General features: G+C 32.1%; 1 protein-coding gene across 19 annotated transcripts in view; it reads left to right on the top strand.

Moving 5' to 3' along the window:
* The window catches only part of LOC129941823 (uncharacterized), a 110379-nt gene that overhangs the window by 43430 nt on the left and 43632 nt on the right, over positions 1-23317 (top strand). Inside the window, exon 1 of one of the 19 annotated variants that reach the window (XM_056050559.1) lies at positions 18580-19025. The exons of the other annotated variants lie outside the window; for them this stretch is intronic. The gene's annotated coding sequence lies outside the window, so the exon portion shown is untranslated. Of the gene's footprint in view, positions 1-18579; positions 19026-23317 lie in introns of those variants that run through there. 19 annotated transcript variants of the gene reach the window in all.

Consider the following 23317-nt stretch of genomic DNA (forward strand, 5'->3'; position numbering starts at 1 on the left):
GGAAAAAATAAAAATAAAAATAATAATATCTTAAAATCAGGTTTAATATCATGTGATGACGTAATCTCCGTGGAAATATCTACGTACGTACAACATATGTACATTCAAATAATTACCCATATTTAATAGACTGCGTGATAAGTGCAAACAGAAAAAAAGTTATAACAGAGTTAAGCTACAGAATCTAAAATAGCTTTGTGTTTAGAGATCGAAGTTGTGTGAAGTAAGTTGTAGGTAAGATTCAGTATTTGACGTTAAATGTTTTTCTCAAAGTAGTTGCCTTAAGAACTATGCAAACCTATTATTTTTTTAATTGAATTTCATACAATCATTGATCTAGAGCTTACTGTAGGTCTTTTTACTTTTAGATGATATATGTAAGTTGAAAATTGCTTGAAGTCATACTTAGATGGAAATTTTGTTCCAATTATTAATATTTAATTTATAAAATAATGATTTTTCTATATTTTCATTAAAACTTATAGCAATTTTTTTAAAATAAATTGTTATTGTTTAGCGGGGTGATCATATAAGAACGATTTTAATTATTAGAAACAATTATGTGTGAAGCGCATAACCATTTCAGCTAAGATGGGAGTTCTTCAAAAAGTCTCAAAGTGGACCTATTAAAATATGTTGAGTCTTTTTGTTTGAACTAGAGATTGTATAGATAATTATCCAGACACAAACCTTCTATTAGGACGTTTTATTATTGGGATCAATTTGATGACTCAGAACTTTTTTCGTCTAGCCTATTGCCTCAATGTGCTCTCAGTAGTCTACAATGTTCATTACCATACAAAAATATATTCATAAATAGAAAATCTAGAATAATGCTCAAATATCGTAAGCCATGTAAATGGTTTTCTCGGCGAAGAAAATCAGATTTTTGCCACAAACTTCGATACAGCTTAACTGCATCGATATCATTTGGTCTAAAAACTGCAATTACTTAGGGGTAACAATTGACAAAAAACTGACTTTTGGCAAAAACATATCGCCAACACGATTAAAAAACGAATCTTTCTATACGAATATTATACCCGTTCATAAACCGCAAATCAGGTCTTGATTTGCATAATAAAATGTTGACAGTGTGGTCTACTGTCAGGCTTCATGATAAGGCTAATGTTAAGCATCTCAAGCTCGTAATTCATAATTTGCAAGACAATTTTTTTAGAAAATGTTCTTATTCTGATAATTAGCTAATTCTTAATCCTTTAAATTAGATATTTTATTTGTATCGCGTTTGGTTTTTTGTGCAATTTTTAGTTTTTAAATATCATATAATGGTTTCTTCTTGTAGGTTTTCCCTTAAATTATTTTATTTTTGCATTAGTATTAAGTATATATTGAAGCTTGAAAGAATTTAATCTATATCTCTTAAGTAAACATATACATATGCAAATCTAAAATATTATCGAACTACAATAATAAATAAATGTATGATCAATGACAAAAAAAGCTGCGTCTTCTACCTTAAATCCAAAGGAATTAGGTCTACTGATGAAATCATGCCATAAACTTAACTTTTAATTTCTGTAAATGTCTACGCTAAATCTGAATAAAATTCTTTAGAAAACCCAATTTTTGACCAAAATCCAAAATTATCTGTGGTCTACCAAAGTTGTCAATGCCTTTCTCACTTGTTAGCCACTAGGCCCTAGTTCTTTACGGAATGTTGCGCCACCAAATTTATTACCCAACATTTTCGCAGATTGTCTTTGTTTGCACATCAACCCCGCGCACTTTGCCTAATTTCAATTCGTTTAAGAAAGTGGGTGGATACCACGCCTCTTAAATCAAAAAACAACATTTTTCGATTTTTCCAATCCCTGCTCCACAAGACGTTTATGCGAAATATCAAGATATCGAGAAGTGCTTCATAATTTGTTGATCGGTCAGTTACGATTTTATGATTTTTTGTCTTCTTTATCTAAGTAAATTTCTGACTTAGTTTCTTTAACTTTAAAAATGGCAAAATTCATTGAAAATAATATTTTATTTATGAAATTAAACTATATATAAAATCAAAACCTTTAAAAAAGTATTCGCGTTTCGTGTTTACTATTTTTGACAGTTTAAGTAGAATCATTCCTTTTGAGAAAAAATCCAAAGCTTCCGTTGTACAACAAGCAAATAATCAATCTTAAAATTCTAAAACTTAAAGCTTTTAACAAATGTAAGCGAATGATAATTTAAACTTCACTTATTTTTTTTACTCTTGGTAAAATCCTTCACAGGTGGTATGTTTGTTTGTATGTTTTGTTTGGAAACTAACATTAAGCGAAATATGTATTCGTTTTAAAAAAACGGCTAAACAAAGCGAATGACATTTTGGGATACTAAATCATCAGACACATCATAACTACTTTGTCTATTTGCTGACTTTTTCTAAATTATTTTATTCACCTGCTAGAAAAAAAGAGTTATATTTAGTATGCTTTTGATAACTCGACCTTTTGCGTAGATATCGGAGGTTTACAACTCAGTTTAGAGGAAATATATTTAGGACTCCAGTCTATAGAGCTCAAAACTATTTTCTTAAGAAATTGTCCCCGTGCTATGTAAAATATTTAATCAATCTCTACCTGAGGGTATATTTCTATGTGACTGGACAATATCTGGATCTTAGAATAAAGTTGTGGCATTTCCAATTATTTATATTATGGGCTGAAAAAAAAACAATATTGGAATTCATAACCCAAGAGTATAATTTTGAACAACAACATGGAGTTGTTTCCGGTCTTTCTACAGCAACTAATTTAGCCGCTGTCTCAAAATATGTGTTAAATTCGCTTGAAAATAAGAATCCAGTATATACTGATTTAAGTAAAGCTCCTGATTCGGTGGATCATTCCACTTAAATATACAAATTAAAACTTTATAGTTTCCACTCTATTCTTCTTCAATGGTTATCATCTTATCTAATAGGAAGGTCTCAAAAAGTTATAATAAGTAACACTTTTTCTATGCAATGCAGATAAGGTGTTCCTCAAGGAAGCCATCTAGGTCCGCTTCTCCTTAATATTTTTATAAAGGGTGATTTTTTTGAGGTTAGGATTTTCATGCATTAGTATTTGACAGATCACGCGGGATTTCAGACATGGTGTCAAAGAGAAAGATGCTCAGTATGCTTTGACATTTCATCATGAATAGACTTACTAACGAGCAACGCTTGCAAATCATTGAATTTTATTACCAAAATCAGTGTTCGGTTCGAAATGTGTTTCGCGCTTTACGTCCGATTTATGGTCTACATAATCGACCAAGTGAGCAAACAATTAATGCCATTGTGACCAAGTTTCGCACTCAGTTTACTTTATTGGACATTAAACCAACCACACGAATGCGTACAGTGCGTACAGAAGAGAATATTGCGTCTGTTTCTGAGAGTGTTGCTGAAGACCGTGAAATGTCGATTCGTCGCCGTTCGCAGCAATTGGGTTTGTGTTATTCGACCACATGGAAGATTTTACGCAAAGATCTTGGTGTAAAACCGTATAAAATACGTGCAAGAACTGAAGCCGAACGATCTGCCACAATGTCGAATTTTCAGTGAATGGGCCCTAGAAAAGTTGGCAGAAAATCCGCTTTTTTATCGACAAATTTTGTTCAGCGATGAGGCTCATTTCTGGTTGAATGGCTACGTAAATAAGCAAAATTGCCGTATTTGGAGAGCAACCAGAAGCCGTTCAAGAACTGCCCATGCATCCCGAAAAATGGACTGTTTGGTGTGGTTTGTGCGCTGGTGGAATCATTGGATCGTATTTTTTCAAAGATGCTGTTGGACGCAACGTTACGTTGAATGGCGATAGCTATCGTTCAATGCTAACAAACTTTTTGTTGCCAAAAATGGAAGAACTGAACTTGGTTGACATGTGGTTTCAACAAGATGGCGCTACATGCCACACAGCTCGCGATTCTATGGCCATTTTGAGGGAAAACTTCGGAGAACAATTCATCTCAAGGAATGGACCGGTAAGTTGGCCACCAAGATCATGCGATTTGACGCTTTTAGACTATTTTTTTGTGGGGCTACGTCATGTCTAAAGTATACACAAATAAGCCAGCAACTATTCCAGCTTTGGAAGACAACATTTCCGAAGAAATTCGGGCTATTCCGGCCGAAATGCCCGAAAAAGTTACCCAAAATTGGACTTTCCGAATGGACCACCTAAGACGCAGCCGCGGTCATCATTTAAATGAAATTATCTTCAAAAAGTAAATGTCATGGACCAATCTAACGTTTCAAATAAAGAATCGATGAGATTTTGCAAATTTTATGCATTTTTTTTTAAAAAAAGTTCTCAAGCTCTTAAAAAATCACCGTTTAAATGATATAACTACAGTGATAACATAATCTTAGTGTCGTCTTTATGCTAATGATTTGAAACTCTTCTTAGAAATAAATTGCCTGCACAATGCAGGACGACTTTATTTACAAATCGGAATGGTGTAAATTGAACGGTGTAAGATTAAATATTAAAAAATGCAAAGATATCTCCTTCTATAGGTTCTGTATCCACATTAGCATTGACCACACGATTGACTCTAATGTATTATCTTGTGTAGTTGAAGGGTTTATAAAACGAAATTGTGTGGATTTTAGTGATCCTTACGCATTGCTGTGCCTTTAATATCTGTTATGAGAACTGTATCTATTAGGTTCATATTTTTTAAGATGAACTTGACTCTTATCCTAGAGTAGAAAGCAAGATGTCTTTTTCTATGTATTATGTATCAATTGTTAATCTTTGCTTTTTATTATAGCAATTTATGTTCCGTCAAGATCCTTGCGTGGCAGAACATTTCTGTTTGAATCTTAATAAGACCACTAAATGAAGTTTGTGAATCAATTGAATTAAGTAGTTCCAGGGTATGTTTAAGGCCAATTCAATCTTTATGATTACTTTTGAAATTTATATATTCTATATTAAAGAATATTGTAATACTTGAATTTTTAGATAGAATCTGATATCCTTAAAATTGAAAATAAATAAATTAACCTGCTGGCTTAACATAGGGTTTATTTTGAACTTTTACATTTATCATTTATTAAAAATATGTACTACTATCAAAAATGGTTTGGGAGTAGTTAGGCGTATACTCACTTTTTTTTAATTGAATCAAAGCGAAATGTCTTAAATCTTTTTCTTTGTCCTGCATGAAACTGCAGAGCTATAAAGTGTAAGCACGACAAACTCTCGTCTTAGGTTAATGAGCTAATCATTATTTTTAGACTGAACTATTTGAAGATAAATATTATTTTCAAGTTAAAATTGTAAAAGTTCTATAAATCAAAATTAAATTTAAAGCAAAAAAAAGAAATAACCTTCAGAATTATGCTACGGTATCACGCTTTATGAATTTCTCTCACATTGACCCATACTCTGCGATAACAGGCTTCAAAAATATAACTAGACTCATTAATATTATTAAAATAAACTCAACACAATCATATTAACTATATGTTTATTTTGAATCTCGGTTTTAACGAGACAGCCTTCATAAAATCATAAATATGTACCTACAATATTATATGATTATTATTTGTATTATTTACTCATTTATAACATTAACAGTTCACACCTATGACACAATTTTTGACTCACTGTGATGTCATTTGACTTTATGAATGGGTGTTCGTGTTGCCGTTAGTCGTTAGCAAAGCAAATATATGTAAAAGAAAAAATTTAACCGAGTAACAATATAAAAAAAATTATTTTTTTATTACTTATTCAATGTCTCAATTACTTAGATATACTCGTACAAGGTATACAGTAATATTATTAAATGGGAATTATGACCTCATATCAAGGGTTAGAAACTTTATTCTATGACATGATAGATCCAGAAAAAGGTGAATAATATGCAACTTTTTGATATGTGATATTTGAAATGTGGCGTTTGAATGTGTTTCCGGTCAAGTTTATTCGTCATATATTTTAAATATTCATAATTTATATCATTGTATACAAATTCCTAAGGATGTAAACTTTTTGGTATAAAAATCGTGTGTACATGAGTGACATGTCTTCAATATCGTTTTCATTTATAAATTGATGATTTAATTAAAAGTAATTAACAAATTGAAAAGATCATTATTTTTGATTTATAAGGCGATAGTTGGTCATTGATGACTTTTGCACTTATTTTCTTATATTGACTGACTTCTATCTTTACTATATGTTCATAGCTAAATGTGATTTGTAATCTGTCAAGTCTACTTTTATAATTTAAATAAAGAACGAGTTCTTGTTATCTCATTCATGAATTGGTTTCAACTTTTAACCTTATTGGCGTGCTGAGAAATTAATATAGTTTGTTTATTTACAACAACAATTATTATCTCCTATAGAATATTACTTAGGTACATTTGTAATCGAAGGTTTTGAAATTGTTAAAACTGTTTGTATGTTTGTGTAAATAATTTGATATGAAATTCAAGTAGCTAAAACAGGGAACTATTTTTGTAGCACAGATTTACTTAAATAAGTGGCACTTAAGTCTGTTCAATTAGACACTTAAGTATCACTTACTTCAAACTAAAAGGTTTTGGAAACGGAAGCTCTAATGATTTTTAAGCTAAACATGAATCCTATTAAGAGTTCTATATCAATAAATTTGTTATCAGTTTTGCAAGGAGTCTTGAAAATTGAAAATTGACATCCAATAAGGCTAAGCCTTCCAACAATTCAATATAAATCAAAGATTGAATTTTACCAAGTGAAGCCCTATTTCTAGCTTGAGTTTAAAAAGTGGAACTATTTGTGCATTTCGACTTTAACTTAAAAATACTGTTTTTTTCAGGGAAACTACGATGGAAATTACTAATTAAAGTTTTCCCACCAATATTGCATTTATTGCAGCAACTTCTCCATTTTGTTCACACAGCTATGGAAGATTGCCAATTCTTTATAAAAAAGTCTTACTCAACTCGTATGGATATAAAATAATAAGCACATAAAGTTATCTTAATAAAATACTATCTATTGATTAACATACAAATCCAAAGATATCGAATATACTCGAACATATGTAGATTCTATTTAAACAACAACAACAAAATAAATAAATAATTGATAAAGTCCATTGGATATTTGAGACTTTATATATTGATATTCACGCAATAAATATAAAGGCAGGACCATGTTTGCAATCAATTTTGCAAAATAAATATTTGCTTGAATATAAATTTTACTAAAAAAATAGTAATAAGAAAAACAACAAAACACACAAAATTTAAATGTTTAAGTCAGGTTGTAAGAACTTGCTTCTAATTAAGTGAAAGTGGAGTGGAAAATACCTTCTTTTGAAACTTTTGTCATCATCATTACCATCAGTAAGAAATAATTCACTGTTTTTCAATGAATAAATAAGATATTATTTTCCATTATGGGAAAATTATTTGACATACAAAGTTAAAAAATATATATGTTCACTTTTGACGTGGTTCGCACTCAAAGCTTTTATTTAAATTTAATTTCCCAATAGATGAGAAGAAATTCCCGTTTTAAGAAAATACAAATTTAGACCCAACAATTGAACCTTTACCATTTTAAAAAACTAATGCGTTAAAAGAGAGATGATTTATTGATTGATTGATTGATTGATTGAAAAGTTTACTTTTTGAAATACTTGAATATGTACTTGAAAAACAATGCAACAAAAGAAAGGGTTTGTGTATTTAACCAAACTAATCAAATACAAAAACCATTTCTTTCGATAAGTTAATTTCCCAGTATTTTATATTTTTTGTGGGATGAGTTCTTTCTTAAGGTATGAGTTGTCTTAGGATGAACTAAAGGTGGGTGTGTCCATTTGAGAGTAAACGTGCTGCGAGTCGCTTTCAAGCTGCTCTCAAAAGCGATCTCGCAAATGGACATAGTCTGGAGAGTAGCTGTCGGGGAGTTGAGTAATTAATCTCGATCTTTTTGAGAGTCACTCGAAAGTGGACATACGTGTTTGCTACTATCCGAGATAAGTTCGCGGAATATCAACACAGTTCGTATTTTGCGAGTAGCTGTCGAGAATAAACATGGCAAAGTAGTATAAACTATGTTTTTTGTTCATTTAAATTTGATTTGAAAATACATTTTTTTTTTTTCGTTTTTACCTTCAAAAACTTGTCTTTTAAACCTTGAAAATTGGTGGATAGACGTCTCTCAAAATTCTTCTTATTATTCATACTGGAATCCGAAAGAGGCACTGAAGGTTGCATTATGAATCACCTGCACAGATTTTGCAATTAACTTTTAGTTTTTCCTTCGAAAATGATTTGCGATTCATATGCTTACAAGATGTTAAAAATCCAAGTGTTACCAGTACACTCTCGCTAACTGATATAGCTTCCCTTAATTGTGTATCTTTTTAAAAAATTATGGGTCCAACGTTTTGTAAAAAAATTCTAAATTCACTAACTGACAAACGGCAAACATTTCGAAACTGTTGAAGATCTTCTATTTGAAGCTCACTTGAAAGAGCAAACACCTCACCCCATTGTGTATTTCCTAATTCGATTTGGGTGTGGGTTTAACTCAAAGAAATTTAAATGTTTCGTCAACATGGAAAGATGCGTTTGAATGACCCAATTTTTGTATAATAAGCGCATTCTCAAGGGAGTATTACTACCCATATTATGCAGAGACACAGTGTGAACATTAAGAGGTGCCGGTGCACATTGTTTTTGAATTTCTGAATATTGCTGAATATTGAAATGACTGAGAAAGAGTGTGGTAAGGCGTTCGTAAGGCTCGAGGGTTTACTGATGAGCATTCCTAAAAGCGCAAGTATGAGGGTTGAACTGTTTAAAGGGGGGGGGGTTATGCAGCTGACTGTTTTTATAGAACAAAACTGTTAAACTAATGGTAAAAAAGGGAGAGACTAGAAGCTTTGCGACGCTATTCAAGTGAGGTAAATGATACAATGATGTAATTAATACCAATTAATTTAAATGCTCTACGTTCTACCTTTAGTACCTTAGTTAAAAGAGCACTACCACTGAAATGGGAGTTATACTTTACCTTTGGAAGTATATAAGTCTCATAGATAACAGCGGAGAAAAAAAAACTTCTTGCATCGCCTCAGGACACCCAAAAATCTTGAGGCATTTTTGGCGATCGTTCCACAAAATTTGGTTGGTGATACTCACACCGAGAATATCAAGCCTCATTGATGCAAGTGCCCTAACCATCCATATATAGTGTCAGGGGCTTATCTCGTTTCAAAGATAGAAGACAGCATCGAAAGAAAAGTGATGTGAGTCTAAAAACGAATATGAAAAGCTAAGAGCACTATCGTCGGCAAAATATTGTACTGGATAAGAAGTTGTAGACAGGAAATCATTATTAAAAAATAAGAAAGAGTATCGGAAACAAAGCGGAGCCCTGGGGCACATCAGCGTTTATTTTATGTATATCAGATTTGAAGCCATCCAATACTATTTGAATTAAACGATACGAAAGGTAATTCCTAACCCGATAAAGAAGAGATTCATCAATACCCAAACTTATCAAACTTATCCGTTTGTGCAGAATGACGATGGACGATGGAGACAAGGTGATGCACTGTCATGCGACTTCTTCAACATCGTTCTGGAAAGAATTGTGCAAAACTCAACCGTCAACACTAGAGGCACAATCTTCCAAAGGTCCATCCAATTACTCGGATATGCAGATGTATTGACATAATTGGAAGATCAAAGCGTGATGTCAGTGGAGCGTTTTTGAGCATTGCGACGGAAGCGAAGAAGATGGGTGTAGTGGTCAAAGAGGACAAGACCAAGTATATGCTGTCATCAAAAAAGGACACTGAACGACGACGTCTTGGACAAAACGTCATCATGAACAGCTATAACTTTGAGGTAGTTAAGGACTTTGTCTACCTAGGCACCGCTATTAATGCAGACAACAACACCAGCGCTGAAATCAAACGAAGAATAACTCTTGCAAATCACTGCTTCTTTGGACTTAGAAGGCAATTGAGAAGTAAAGTCCTCTCTCGAGCATCTAAAATCACCCTCTATAAGACACTCATCATCCTGGTTCTCATTTATGGTGCTGAGGCCTGGATCCTGTCAAAGAAAGATGAGAGCGTCTTAGGATGCTTGGAGAGAAAAATTCTTCGGGTGATTTTTGGTCCCGTACGCATAGATGGAGAAAATAGGAGAACATATAACGACGAACTGTACGGGGTAGACAGCAACACTGACCTAGTTAGCAGAATTAAAGTCCAAAGTCGAATCCAATCCCGAGGTACGGCGCAGTAGAGGAAGACCTTGACTCAGGTGGCGCACGCAGGTAAGTAAAGACGTCAACCAACTTGGCGTGCGAAACTGGAGACAGCTAGCTATAGACTGAGCTGGCTGGAGACGCATGTTGGTTGAGGCCCAGGTCCACCCTGGACTGTAGCGCCACCTTAAGTAATAAGTAAGTAATAATCTTACTTTCTTTAAGTATTTGTTCCACTGTTTCGTGAGAAAAACCAATACATTATCAGACCTATTGCTACGAAAGCAGTCCTACCGGTCATTAAGAAGCCTTCGATCTTCGAGATATTTCTTGAGCTGTTAATTAATCATTGTTAAGATGACCTTGGAAAAAAGGTACTTAAGTAATCGGTCGGTAACTAGACAGTATAGAGGATTCATTTATTTCTTGAAAAACACAAGAGCATTAACTTTTAGGTTTCCACAGCCCGATCTTTTGTCCAAAAATTAACTTTATAACTTTGTAAAACTCATACAAAACTGAGGCTTACTGCTAAAATCTTGAACTTAAATAATTTTGAAAATTGAAACAAACTTTGTTTGTTGGAGTTCTGATAAAATTTTGATTGTCAGATAGAATACCAAATATTTTTAATTTAATATATGATTTTTATATTGAAGAAATGTCGATTTAATTTTTTTTTATGAATCAATACCTAAAACCGCACCTTCAATGTTAGGTACTTATTCCCATATCGGAACTTAAATGTAAACAAAAAAACACCTCATCAATAAAGCTTGTTTGTTTTCGCACTAGACACAAACAGTGCTAATTTAAAATATCGCTTAAATAGCAAAACATCTAACACTATGAATTTCAACACTTTTTGCAAAACATATTGAATTAATATTCATTTATTTGATTAACTCTTCATAATCATTAAGCTAAATATTATAATGCAAAAGATGACAGTAGGGTAATTTATAGAGTGGTATATGATGTCACTCGTCCAAGTCCACCTCGCACCCACTTGGCACTCCATCAAAGATTCCTTCACGAACTCTTTTTATTATCCATCAAATAAATTAAACCGAGAGGGTACATCGATACCTCTGAATATTTATATCTTTTTCAAAGCTTTATTGAAAATGAAACCAATTTTTAAATGTTGCACACGTAAGATATGACACACAATAATATAACAAAAATAATAATTATTGACAATAAGAGAGATACATAAGTAGATGGCGCTGTTGAATAAATTGGTGACGGCACCATTTTTGTGTTTTATAAATATTCACACACAGAGAAAAAAGTCTTTCAAACAAATCAAAAAAGCCGGCTTCTCAAATTACGTCATCTCGACTGAAAAACAACAAAAGTGAGAATTAAATCTAGGCGATATTAGCCGCGACCAGTTTTTTCGAATGTTAATGAAACTCGATTTGTAATAATTATTATTATTGTTAGAGATACTACATAAGCCACTAATGCCCAAACTATTCAGAGATGTGATGAGATCTTTGTTTTTTTGTTAATTTTTTTAACCTTAACCCTGACTTGGCTAATAATAATAATTTGTATGTGTTTGTTTTTTGGCTATAAGTAAGGTTAGGGAATATTTAAATTTTAGTCTTAAATTTGAGTGGGTTTTAAAAAGGTTGGTGAATTATTTAAAATAAAATATGGATAATTCTTTCTTGTATACTTAAAAAAACAAAAATATGTGAGCCCAAATAGAATTTATAATAAGGCTTAAATTAAAAGCATGTAAATGTGAAGAATTTGAAAAAAAAACATCATAGATTTAGATACAATTTAAAATAGAACTTGTTTTTGTAATTTTTTCTTTTTTTAAAATTATAATCGTGTTTTTTTCTTAAGCTTAAACTTCATATATTTATTGTTATTTTATTGGTCTTTAAAAAAATGAATACTCAACTTTTTTTTAAATTTATGTTTTATTTTAAATTTTTTAATTTTTAAAAGATTAAAGACTTCTAGACTTCTAGACTTTTTGAAACTAGTTTGAAAATTCGTGTGCAAATTATTTAGTTTTTATTATTATGAATTTTGTAAGAAACGAATTTTTGAACTTAAAAGTTTGGAAATTATGATAACATACAGTGTTAAGACTTTTAAGGGAGAATCTTAATAGAGCAGAAAAGCTAAATAGTTTTCTACTAAGAGGTTTTGTTTTAATTACAAACACTGCTGACAGTACCCCTGCCATTAATGTTAATCCAGGTTGGTCGATTCCTCTTGTATTTGTGTAATTAGGGGAATAAGGTATTCACAAATAATATTTCCGTAAAAATTCATACTGTGCATTGTGTTCCTGGGCCTCAATTAATAACTATCGCCAGCTTACTCGATTTCTAGCTTGCTGGCTCCAGTTTCGAATACCAAGTTGACGTGCGTCGGCCTCAACTTGATCACTTCACTGGAGATGATTCCTGCCGCTGCTCCTTGTTCCCTCAGGCTTGGCGTTGAATACCTTACGGGCTGGCGCTTCGATGTTGATTCGCTCGACATGCCCTAGCCACCTTAAGCGTTGAACACGCAGTTTTTTGACCAGTAGCAAGTCACTGTACAGCTCGTATAACTTATGGTTATATCTTCTCCGCCAAATGTTACTTTGCCTATAGACAAAAACCGGATAGACCGTGCGCAGAACCTTCCTCTTGACGATACTAAAAGATCCTTCATCCTCCTAAGAGAGGTTACATGCTTTTGCACCATACAGCAAGACTGGGATGATTAAGGTTTTGTACAGTGTCTCTTTGGTACTTCGCGATAGGGCCTTATTTCTCAACTGCTTTGTTCAGGCGATAGAAACAGCTATTAACAAGGGTAATTTACGTTTGATCTCCACGCTGGTATCATTTGCAGAATAAACAGTAGTGCCCAGATAAACAAATTCGTTTTCCACCTCGAAGTAATACCTTTCAATTGTCACTTTTTGACCAAGTCTACGGTGGGAATCGACTCTATTTGATGACAGTAAATACTTCGTTTTGTCCTCGTTAATGTCAAGACCAATTTTCTTCGCCTCAGACTCGATATTAGAGGAGGATTGGTTCTTCCCATAATGTCGATGTCATCTGCATATTCAAGATATTGTGTGGATTTTTGAAAGATGGTACCACTTGTATTGTTGTTGGTGTTGGTGTTGCGCATCACCTTTTCGAAGTCCTCTACTGGTTTCGAAGGCTTCGGTCGAGTCTCTTCCAATTTTGACGCAGCAAAGAGCATTTTCCAACGTCATCCTGATAAGTCGTATCAGTTTGGTAGTAGGGATACCAAAACTTAACATGGCGCGGTATAGTGTTATGTTGTTGGGTCTTTTCCAGGATTTGGCGTAGAGTGAAAATTTGGTCGATGGTAGATTTTCCAGGCCTGAAGCCACACTGGTAAAGGCCAATTAGTTCGTCAGTAAATGACTTCAGGCGTTCACATAATACGTTTGGCAAGATCCTGTATGCGATGTCTTAAAGGCTAATGCCTCTGTAGTTGGCGCAGAGAAGGCGGTCGCCTTTTTTATGGATCGAGCAGATGGTGCTTAAGTTCCACTCGTCGGGCATGCTTCCTTCCGACCAAATTTAAGTAACTAGCTGGTGCATGCTCCTTACCAGATCTGCTCCAGCGAACTTAAAAAGCTCCGCCTGCGGACCGTCATCACCGGCCGCTTTGTTCGACTTCAGCCTGGTCATGGCTTGTTTGATCTCACTCTGGTAGGGTAGAACTCTAGATTGTCAACCAAATAGATTTGACATGGCTGCTAGCTGGCGGAATCGTTGTCTTCATCACCATTAAGCAGCTGGTTGAAATGATCTCGCCAGATTTACTGCGTCTCTACTATGGTATTCTCCTCCATATCTTTGCTGGCTCCAGGGTGGCTACTGAATTCCGTAAGTAAGTCATCTTATAACTAATGAGAAATTACGGAAACTGAGTGAGATACTGAAATTATTTAAACTGTATCATAAGATGAAAATTTGCACCTTTCCAATTTATCATACAATTCTTAATTTAACTTGTTGTGTTTTTAATTGGTTTTAAAAAATCCGTTATTGGTTTTGCTAAGCATTTCTTATTTATTCAAAAATGATCCTTGTGCAAGTTGCGACTAGTAAGATAAATGATTAGCTAAAAAGTGTTTCCAACGAAAGAATCGCAATTTCGTTAGAAAAGTTTCCTGACCTAGTTAATTCTTGATCGCTATTGAACATCGATTGTGTAATTTAAGTCTTTGTTATTTAAGGACACGTAAACGATACTCCAATACTTCATGATTGGTTGAAGACCTTAGAGAAAGAATTCGTAAAACTATTTGGCTGATATGGTTTTCTATTGGTAGTTACAAAAATACTCGATCTTTTAATACCAAAGACTTAAAACACATGATTAATGAGAGCGATAAGCTTATTTTGTTTGAAGAAATATCAAGCAGCATTCTTTAAACTCCACCATATTGCGATAATAATATCCCAATGGACACTTCACACAATTTTTCGCTGAGGTTTTGAACTTTAAAACATTTTTTTTTAAGATTTGTAATGTTTAAAAAACTACTATTTTGATTTCAATCTTAAAACGCTTGAATTAATTATTTGCACCTTCCTCTTGTTATCCTTTTTTGTCAGATTTTGATTCCTATCAAATTAATTTCTTATTTTTATTCAGTACCGTTTCCAAGAAGTCTTTTTCTGACTTAAGTGCATACGTTAACAAAAAATTGCTGTATTTGGGATAATGAATAACCCGAAATGTATCAAATTGTGCAATAAAAATAATGGAATGATTTGCTTTCTATGCTGGTCCATGTTTTTTTTTTAAATGAGGCAAATCTGGATGTTCCTGTCAAAAATAACCATCATTAACCTCATATAAACGGAATAAGTGCTTCGTGAAATTTATCCCCACGATCTCAGTGATCTCTGGTTTCAATTAGAAGATCGGAGGTTCTGTGCAATACATAGCCATACAGCATTCCACATTGTGCTACACTAAATAAGTAGCCTAAATTGTGCGATACTACACCTCTGAACTATTTTCTGTGGGGATATGTAAACTTTGAGTTCTTCAAGAATAATCCTACGATGGACGACTTGTAAGAAAACATTATTTGTGTTATCGATTAATACCTTCCAATCGTTATGCTCAAGGAGTCAACCAAAATTGGGCCTTCTGAAAAGACATGACATGTCCACATTTTAAAATTTTCCAGAAAACAAAAAAAACTAATTATTTTATTTTTGCGTGGGATTTTAACTTAAACAAAAACAGAAATTGCTGGATTCCGTAGGTTACGGATTTAAAAAATGCCAATTTTAAATTCATGTTTTGCAAATAAACACCCTCAAATATATTTTTGTAGTAGTTAAACTTATCTTAATTCCATTATATTTTTGAAATTTCGTCAAAAAAGAAAAAAAAGTGAAACCAAATAAAAATGATTGCCAAAATTTTCGAATGTCCTCGATTTTTTTTTTCATCGATGGTGTTACTGATATTGAGTTGTTTGAAATGTGATTGGGCCATTGAACTTTTTGAGTTTAAATGTGTGCTTCACAAGTCCGTCAATGTAATCGTGTGCTTCGATCTTGTTTTGGCGGTAAACAAACATTACAAAATTCGATTTGTTAAAAGATACTTTCAAGTTCCTTGGTACTTTTTTTCCAACAGAATCCTCCGATAATACTGAGAATTTAATATATCTTCTGTTTTAACATAACGAGCGGTGAATAGGTTGCTAGAATTTTCAATATACTCCGCGTATTGCTCCGAAATATAGATTCTGTCATATCTTTTAAGATTTCGTTTGATTACACCAACAGTACTGTCGCATGGTAAAAAGTTGTGACCTCGAACCGGAAAATATTAACGTTTTCGAAGCGACCTTCCGAAACTAATTATTAAGACGTAGTCGTGACCAACATTTATATGAAAACTAAAGTATTTCGAAAACACATATAATGTCAAAATTTTCATTTACATTAAAGAAATCTGTTAGCTTTCACCTAGAAATGTGAAATATGTTAGTTTTTCGCGTATACGGGGTTATCCATTTTGCGGTTTCAAAAGTAAAAGTGCATAAAACACTTATTATTAAGTTTGAACGTTGACATTATGTGTGAATTGTTGCAAGCATCGATTTTTTTGAGGTAATTTTTTGGGCGGTATATCAGCCATAACTTGACGAATTAGTGACTTTTTGTGGATGTAATGGCCTCTGTTCAATTACTCGAGGATTCTCAGAACCAGAACAATTTTTCGTTAACATACCCACCGAGTGCTTTGTCGCTGAAGACATTTTTTTTTTAAAAGAGCAGCGTTCTTATGAGTGGTACGATGATGCACAAGCCTTAAAATATCTTTAAGCCATTCAGTGTCTTCAAATTTCTTCACAATTTTATCAATTGCAAGCGTAGTTGGACGGTTATGTAAACCATAAGCTACTCTTAAAGCACGATATGTGGCTGTAGCAGAATCACCATTTTTGTAGTAGTTTTTAACAATTTGTATGCATCGTGGGAAAGTTAAGCGATTCATTTTCGTAAATGTCAACTGAAAAAAATAATTGGTTTAACAGATTAGTTTGACAGATGTCAAATTCTAGCCCTATACTTTTGAAACCGCAAAATGGATAAAAAATATTAGTTTTCACCTTGAAACTGAGTTCATGTAGTCTCTATCTTCTAATTTAAATCTGTTAGTCTTCATCTCAGCCGTCGAACTATACTGTCAAAGTTGAATTTGAAAAAAAAGAAGAGGCTCCAACTCTTTTAATTTTAAATGAAATCTCTTACTAATACTGTAAGCAAATTCTCATTTCCGTTTTGAATTAGAACGGAAATGCATTAAAACTGTTAAAAGATTAATCAAAAAATAAATAAAGACAAAATTTAATCTCAGAGCTAAGGAAAAACTATTCCATAAAATGAAAAACAATTGTCTTTAAACAATAAAACATATCACAATCGTTTCTGCTATAATCATAATACAAAACCATTCAGTTGGCTGCAGTTTAACATAAAATATACATATGCATAAATTCAAAAGTTTAAGGTTTCAGATATTAAAAAAAAACAGACGCCAAAGACACAAAATTTTGACCTCTTTCACCATCAGTTCGAAAAACAAACAAAAATTAAAAAAAGCAGCAAAGAACAATAGAAAATAATTTACATAAAATAATTTTTAAATAATTTCAATTTCAAAAATAAACTTATTTAACAACAAAAATGTTTAAACAAAATTTCTTTAACTTGTTTTTCATTTGGCATCTTTTCAACTTATATAGATATTTAATGTCTCCCCAATTTCCCATACAAAAAAGAAGAAACTTGCTAATGTGTAACGAGCTATGTACTCACATTGTTCCTTATCCTCAGATAGCTTATAGGTATATAAGGTATACATACCTACAGAACAATATTTCCCAAAATCGTGCCCTGCCACGAGACAAACAAATTTCCTCGATGTCTTTTCCGACAGAAGAAATGAAGTGAAATTTTTGTTTTCGTTGATCCTTCCTCTCACATTTGTCTGGTACGGTGGGCATCCGACCCCCACCCTGTGAAAATTCCATTCTGAATTTTTATGTTGCTTCTACATAAACATACTTTTTTAAATCTTCACTGCATCTTTGTCCTTCCAAGGAGAAGAGGAAGAAGGAGAAGAAAAAAAGAATTGAAGACTGCCAAACTTATAAAATTACGTTGACATAGTGAGTCGCCGAGATTCAAGGAAATCGAAAATAAGTTTACTTTTCCGTCCTCGTCGTCGTTGCGTCGTCGTCGTCATTACGTCATAGCGTCTTCGTGCATGTTAAGCACTAAGCATCAGAAGTGTAATGTAAGGCAACATCATTAACCCATTACCATAAGTCTGCTTCTGCTGCTGGGGTTGCCACTGCCACTACCGCTGCCTAGCTGGCGTCATCGTCATCAATTTCAGTGGCTGCTGAGACTGAGAAGCAATGATGTCATAGCCTAACCAAAAATCAAATAATTAGCGTGGTGCTGTTTTGTATCTTTTACGAGTATCTATAATCTTTTCGATGTGAATCTTCTCCCATTCCTTCTCATACTTTTCTATTTTTGCTTCTCTCATTGAAGGTTCTGAAAATATTGAGAGGGGCAAGACCGATACAATAGATAGATAGAAAAAAAGAACTCACTTAGACGAACTTTTTCTCACAGAACGTCTTTTGTCCAAAAATAAATTATTTTAAACTCAAACCGCGCACCGTTCGACGAGCGACGGCGACTTGTACTCTCCTAAGATTTAATAGCTCAAGTAGTATCTTTCGATTATTTGCGCTAGTTCTTAACTAAAATTTTAATTTGGTTTTTTAGTTTTTATTGTCTTCACTCGAGATGTGATATAGTTTTTTTTTTTTCTGTTCCGAATTTTGAATCTTATTTTAGTGTCCTCGAATTTTTATTTACTACAAAACGAAAAACAATAATGATTAAGTCTTTCCCTCAAAATTACTAAAATATTATGTGTTGCGAATAAGTTACCTGTTGTTATTTTTATTTTAAATTAATTTAACAAAAGAAATATAAATAAATTATTTGGGATACATTTTTTAATCTAAAAATAGTGACCGAAGTGAAAGTTCGATCCCAGATGTTTTATGTCATTCATAGACAGGAAGAAAAATAATAAATATATAAACACATATTATATTTTATACGAATTTATAATAAATAGAAAATAATTTAAAACAAACTAAAATATAATAAATCATTTTTTTACGAATATTGTGCTGAATTTTCTAATTACATTGCGAATGGATTATATGTAAGCAAAAGATACTTTTCCTTTATTTAAATTAAAACATTGTTTTATTGTTGTTGTACCTATAACAGTTGGTGAAAATGGCGATTTTTGAAGGAAAAAATACTCATTTTTAATTTAATATGACAGAAAAATATATACATTCGTTTTCGAAAAGATTTTTATATATGAGTTAAAGAATAATAATAATTTTGCGCATGGCAATTTTAGGATTCGTGTGAATATTTTAAGTTTTGTATACATTTTGCTGATCGTTTTTCTTCAATTTTTCATTCTCATCTGGAAAATAAGAATTTTGAAAACAAAGTGAAAATATTAAATTTTTAATCGTTTCTGTTTCGTTTGCTTTGAAATAAGATTATATTTTGCATGTGTGAAAATAGAAAATTCTGACGTATTTTTTACTCTTTTTTTTGTATATTCATGTCACTATGTTTACAGTTCAAATTTTTTGAAAGAAAAATGTGGGGCAGTAAATAAACTTCTTTAATTTTTGTGTTTAAATAAAAAAAAGCCGGCAACTTTTTCAAGTAGGATTTTGGAATAATGTGTGTCTAAAAAAAAATTATCTTTTAATAATGGATAAATATTGATTTGATCATTTTTCTCATCAAAAAACCAGAAAAAATCATAAATTTGTTTAAATTTGAGAAAAAATATAATTTTGAAATTGGCAATTAATTAAAACCGCAACAGGCTTTAAAGTAGGATTATGATGCTTAATGTGGAACTATAAATGGATGCCTATTAATAACAAACAAAAAAAATCAAAATTTGAAAGGTTGATTAGTGATTGATAGGAAATTAATATCTTTTTTTGTTTTTATTAATGATCAAAGTAATTTTGACATAAGGTAAAAGATTGAAATTTGGTGGGAACCCAAAAGAAAATAACTAATGGGTGTATTGTTCAGACGTGTGGCATAATGCTTTTTTCGGAGTTGTTCTTTTTGACAGCTGTCACTCGATTTATAATTCGGAATGTATTGGATCATTGTGTTTTTAATTTTGTTCCCATACGAAAATTTAAGCAATTCAAAAAGTCCGATTTGGTTAAATAAAAGTTTATCAAGACTTAAAAATGTTATGATTAAACTTCATGAAAAAAAGTAAAATTTCGGTGTCTTTTCGAGAAGAAATTAATAGAACTAGGAAAGAGTATGAGTTTTTGAAAAGATTTATTTATAAACAATATATCTGGTCTCTGGAGTCGAAAACACAGAGTATTTTTAAATGTTTTTGGTCATTTTTGAATACAATAAGAAAATCGATTGGGATTCATCTAATGTATCATACAAAGGGACTTTTTCAGAGAACTTTAGTGATATTTGTAATAATTTTGCATTTTTCCAATGAAATTTTGCTGCCTTGAGGATAAAAGATGACCCAGATTTTAATAATTTCAATTGTAATATAGATTCTGGTAGCCTTTGTTTATCTATAGATGATGTGTTGTCAGCTTTATCATCTCTTGACAACAGTTTCTCCGCTGCTGATTTACATCCACTAATTTAAAATTTTTTTAAATACAATTAAGCAGCCCCGTTGTATTATATTTTCAATATGTCCTTGCGAGAAGGTATATTTTTAAATACTTGGAAACATTCTCTGATTACTCCTCTGCACAAATCTGGATCTAAGGGATCTGTGGAAAATTATAGACATATTGCTAAACTTCAGTTATTTCCAAAGGTATTTGAAGCAATTGATGAAAATAAACTGTATAGTTTAGTTTGAAATCATATTTTCCATCATCAGCATGGATTTATGAGTGTTAGATCGAGGGCAACCAATTTATTAATATTACGAATTATTGTCTTGGTTGTTTATAAAATCGCTTTCTAGTCGATGTTATTTACACCGATTTTTCAAAGGCATTTGATCTTGTGCAAGACAAATACTCTTTTGAAAAAAACTTGAGCTGGTAGGGTTTCACTCGAGTCTTCTTGAGTCGTAGTAAATAATGTTGAAATTGGAGATGTTTTATCAAATGAAACAATAAACTTTTCAGATGTACCACAAGGCAGCCACCTTGGACCACTACTTTTTATTCTTTTTATTAATGATTTGCTAAATTGTGTTTCTCATTTAGTTGTGTAAGATCTCTGTAAGATGCCAGTAACATTCAAACTGATATTAACTGCATTGTTAACTGGTGTACTATAAATGGTTTATATCTCAAATTTCAAAAATGCATTGTTGTTACAAGTTTAAAGATACTGATCCATTTAGTTTCAATTACAAACTTGACAGTTATCTATTACAAACGTTAACGAGAAAAAAAGATTTTACTGTTCTTGGTCATACAATTTTAAAATTTCTAGAGCTAAGGCGATGTTGAGGTTTATTTCTAGAAGCATCTTTAGGTTTGAAAAAGCTCAGAAAAGGTTTATCAAATTTACATAAGGTTTTTAGAAACTCAGATATTCCATTTTATGAGACCATGTATATCTTAATTAATTTAAAACCTTTAGTGCTGAGAAGAAAGCTATATTTGACACTCTTTGCTTTTGAGTTTTGAATTTTAACATAGATATGGTAATTTTTTTTTTGTGTAGTACCCGTGGCATGATGGTTAGTGCGTTGGACTGTCATGCAAGGGGTCTTGGGTTCAATCCCTGCCTGTGCCACCTTAATTAAAAAAAAAAAAAAAATTAATATGCGCGGGTACTGCCTCTTGCGAGGAATTGACAAATCCTTCAAGAGTAAATCTTGTCATGAAAAGTGTTTTCTCAAAAATTAGCCGTTCGGATTCGGCATATAAACTGTAGGTCCCCTCCATTCCTGACAACATTACTCGCACACAGGAATGGTTGAGAGTTGTAAGTCACTAGGCCCTGGTTCACAACGGACTGTTGCGCCACCCAATAGTATAGTATAGTATGGTAATTTTGTACATGTTCCTTTTCATAGTACAATTACTGATTCCTGTATTGCTTTTAATGAATTTGATTTTTAATAGGTTTTATATTATAATAGTAGGTTAGATATTTAGAAATTTATTAAAATTGTTAAAAACTTTATTATTTAAAGTTAATTTTAATGAACTCACGTATTTTAAATCTTATTATTATTATTTGATTTAAATGTATGCCAATATAAATTGAATAGACTAATAGCAAAACCGCAACCACGTGTTTGGTCGTTCAGGCTTTCAAACCGCTTCTTACCGACCTTACGATATTTAACGATTAATGTGTCATATGCGCGACCTAAGAGTTTGCAAAGCGTAATCAAACTGGGCGTTGAGAAGGAAGTTTATTTTAATTAACTTACATTTTGAGCTCGAGCTTGCGAGCACAAAGCTCGAGGTAACATTTCAGATTGGCTCATTGGAGCCCATTGTTTCTATTCAATTAGTCAAAGTTGGCTAAACCGAACGCGTAAAACTATCAATTTGTTGAAGGAAAATGTTGGTGAAAGTATCTTGCTATTTAACATTGCTGTACTATTTTGAATGGGGTTATGTTGCAACTTGAATATCAGTGCAGATGAGTTTGAGACGGTTGCTGCATTGAAAGAGAATATTCGACACGTTATATCTGACATAGGTCCCCGCAGTCATTTGGCAGAAATAATTTATTAAACATTATTGCAAACATTCATACTTTCTTGTTTATAATATAACCTTACATTTTTTTATTTCTTCTTGAAAGCCACACGTCTAAAAAAATACCCTTTACTAAATTTTGAACTTTGGCTTAATACAAGTTTTATTTAAAGACTTATTTCGTTTTTTTTAGTGAGATGTAAAATTAGCAAAAAATAAAATACATCATCAAATTTATATACTCGTTTTCGAAGTTTGAAATTAACTAATGATATGAAATGTTCAACTTCTTTGATTAATGATTTATTGATTTTCAACTTTTGGTTTAAAAATTTGAAAACGCAAAAAATGCAAATTAGTTTCTCTGGAAAAGTAGGTCGTTTTACTGTAAAATGAAAATATTATAATTCTTTGACAATATTTTAAATATGCTGAAATATTGTAAAAAATGTATTTCAGTAAAGTTCTTACACTTGTCATTTGTTTTTTGCATACAATTATAAAGCTACAGAACTATAAGACAAGGGACTTTTATTCTTTACAAGCTGTTTAATATAATAATTTCTACTTATATTTTTTTGTATACTCATATTGTTTATATCTTGCTTTTATAAATGGAACATAACATGAATGAAGATGTAAAGCATGAGGTATATCATAACCAACGGGTGTGCATTTTTGTTTTGGTTTGATCAGAAAGCTAAATTCGAAATCAAATTTTTAAAACATAATACAAATTTTCTCA

The sequence above is a fragment of the Eupeodes corollae genome, chromosome 1 (genome assembly GCF_945859685.1).
Source record: "Eupeodes corollae chromosome 1, idEupCoro1.1, whole genome shotgun sequence".
Lineage (NCBI taxonomy): Eukaryota > Metazoa > Arthropoda > Insecta > Diptera > Syrphidae > Eupeodes > Eupeodes corollae.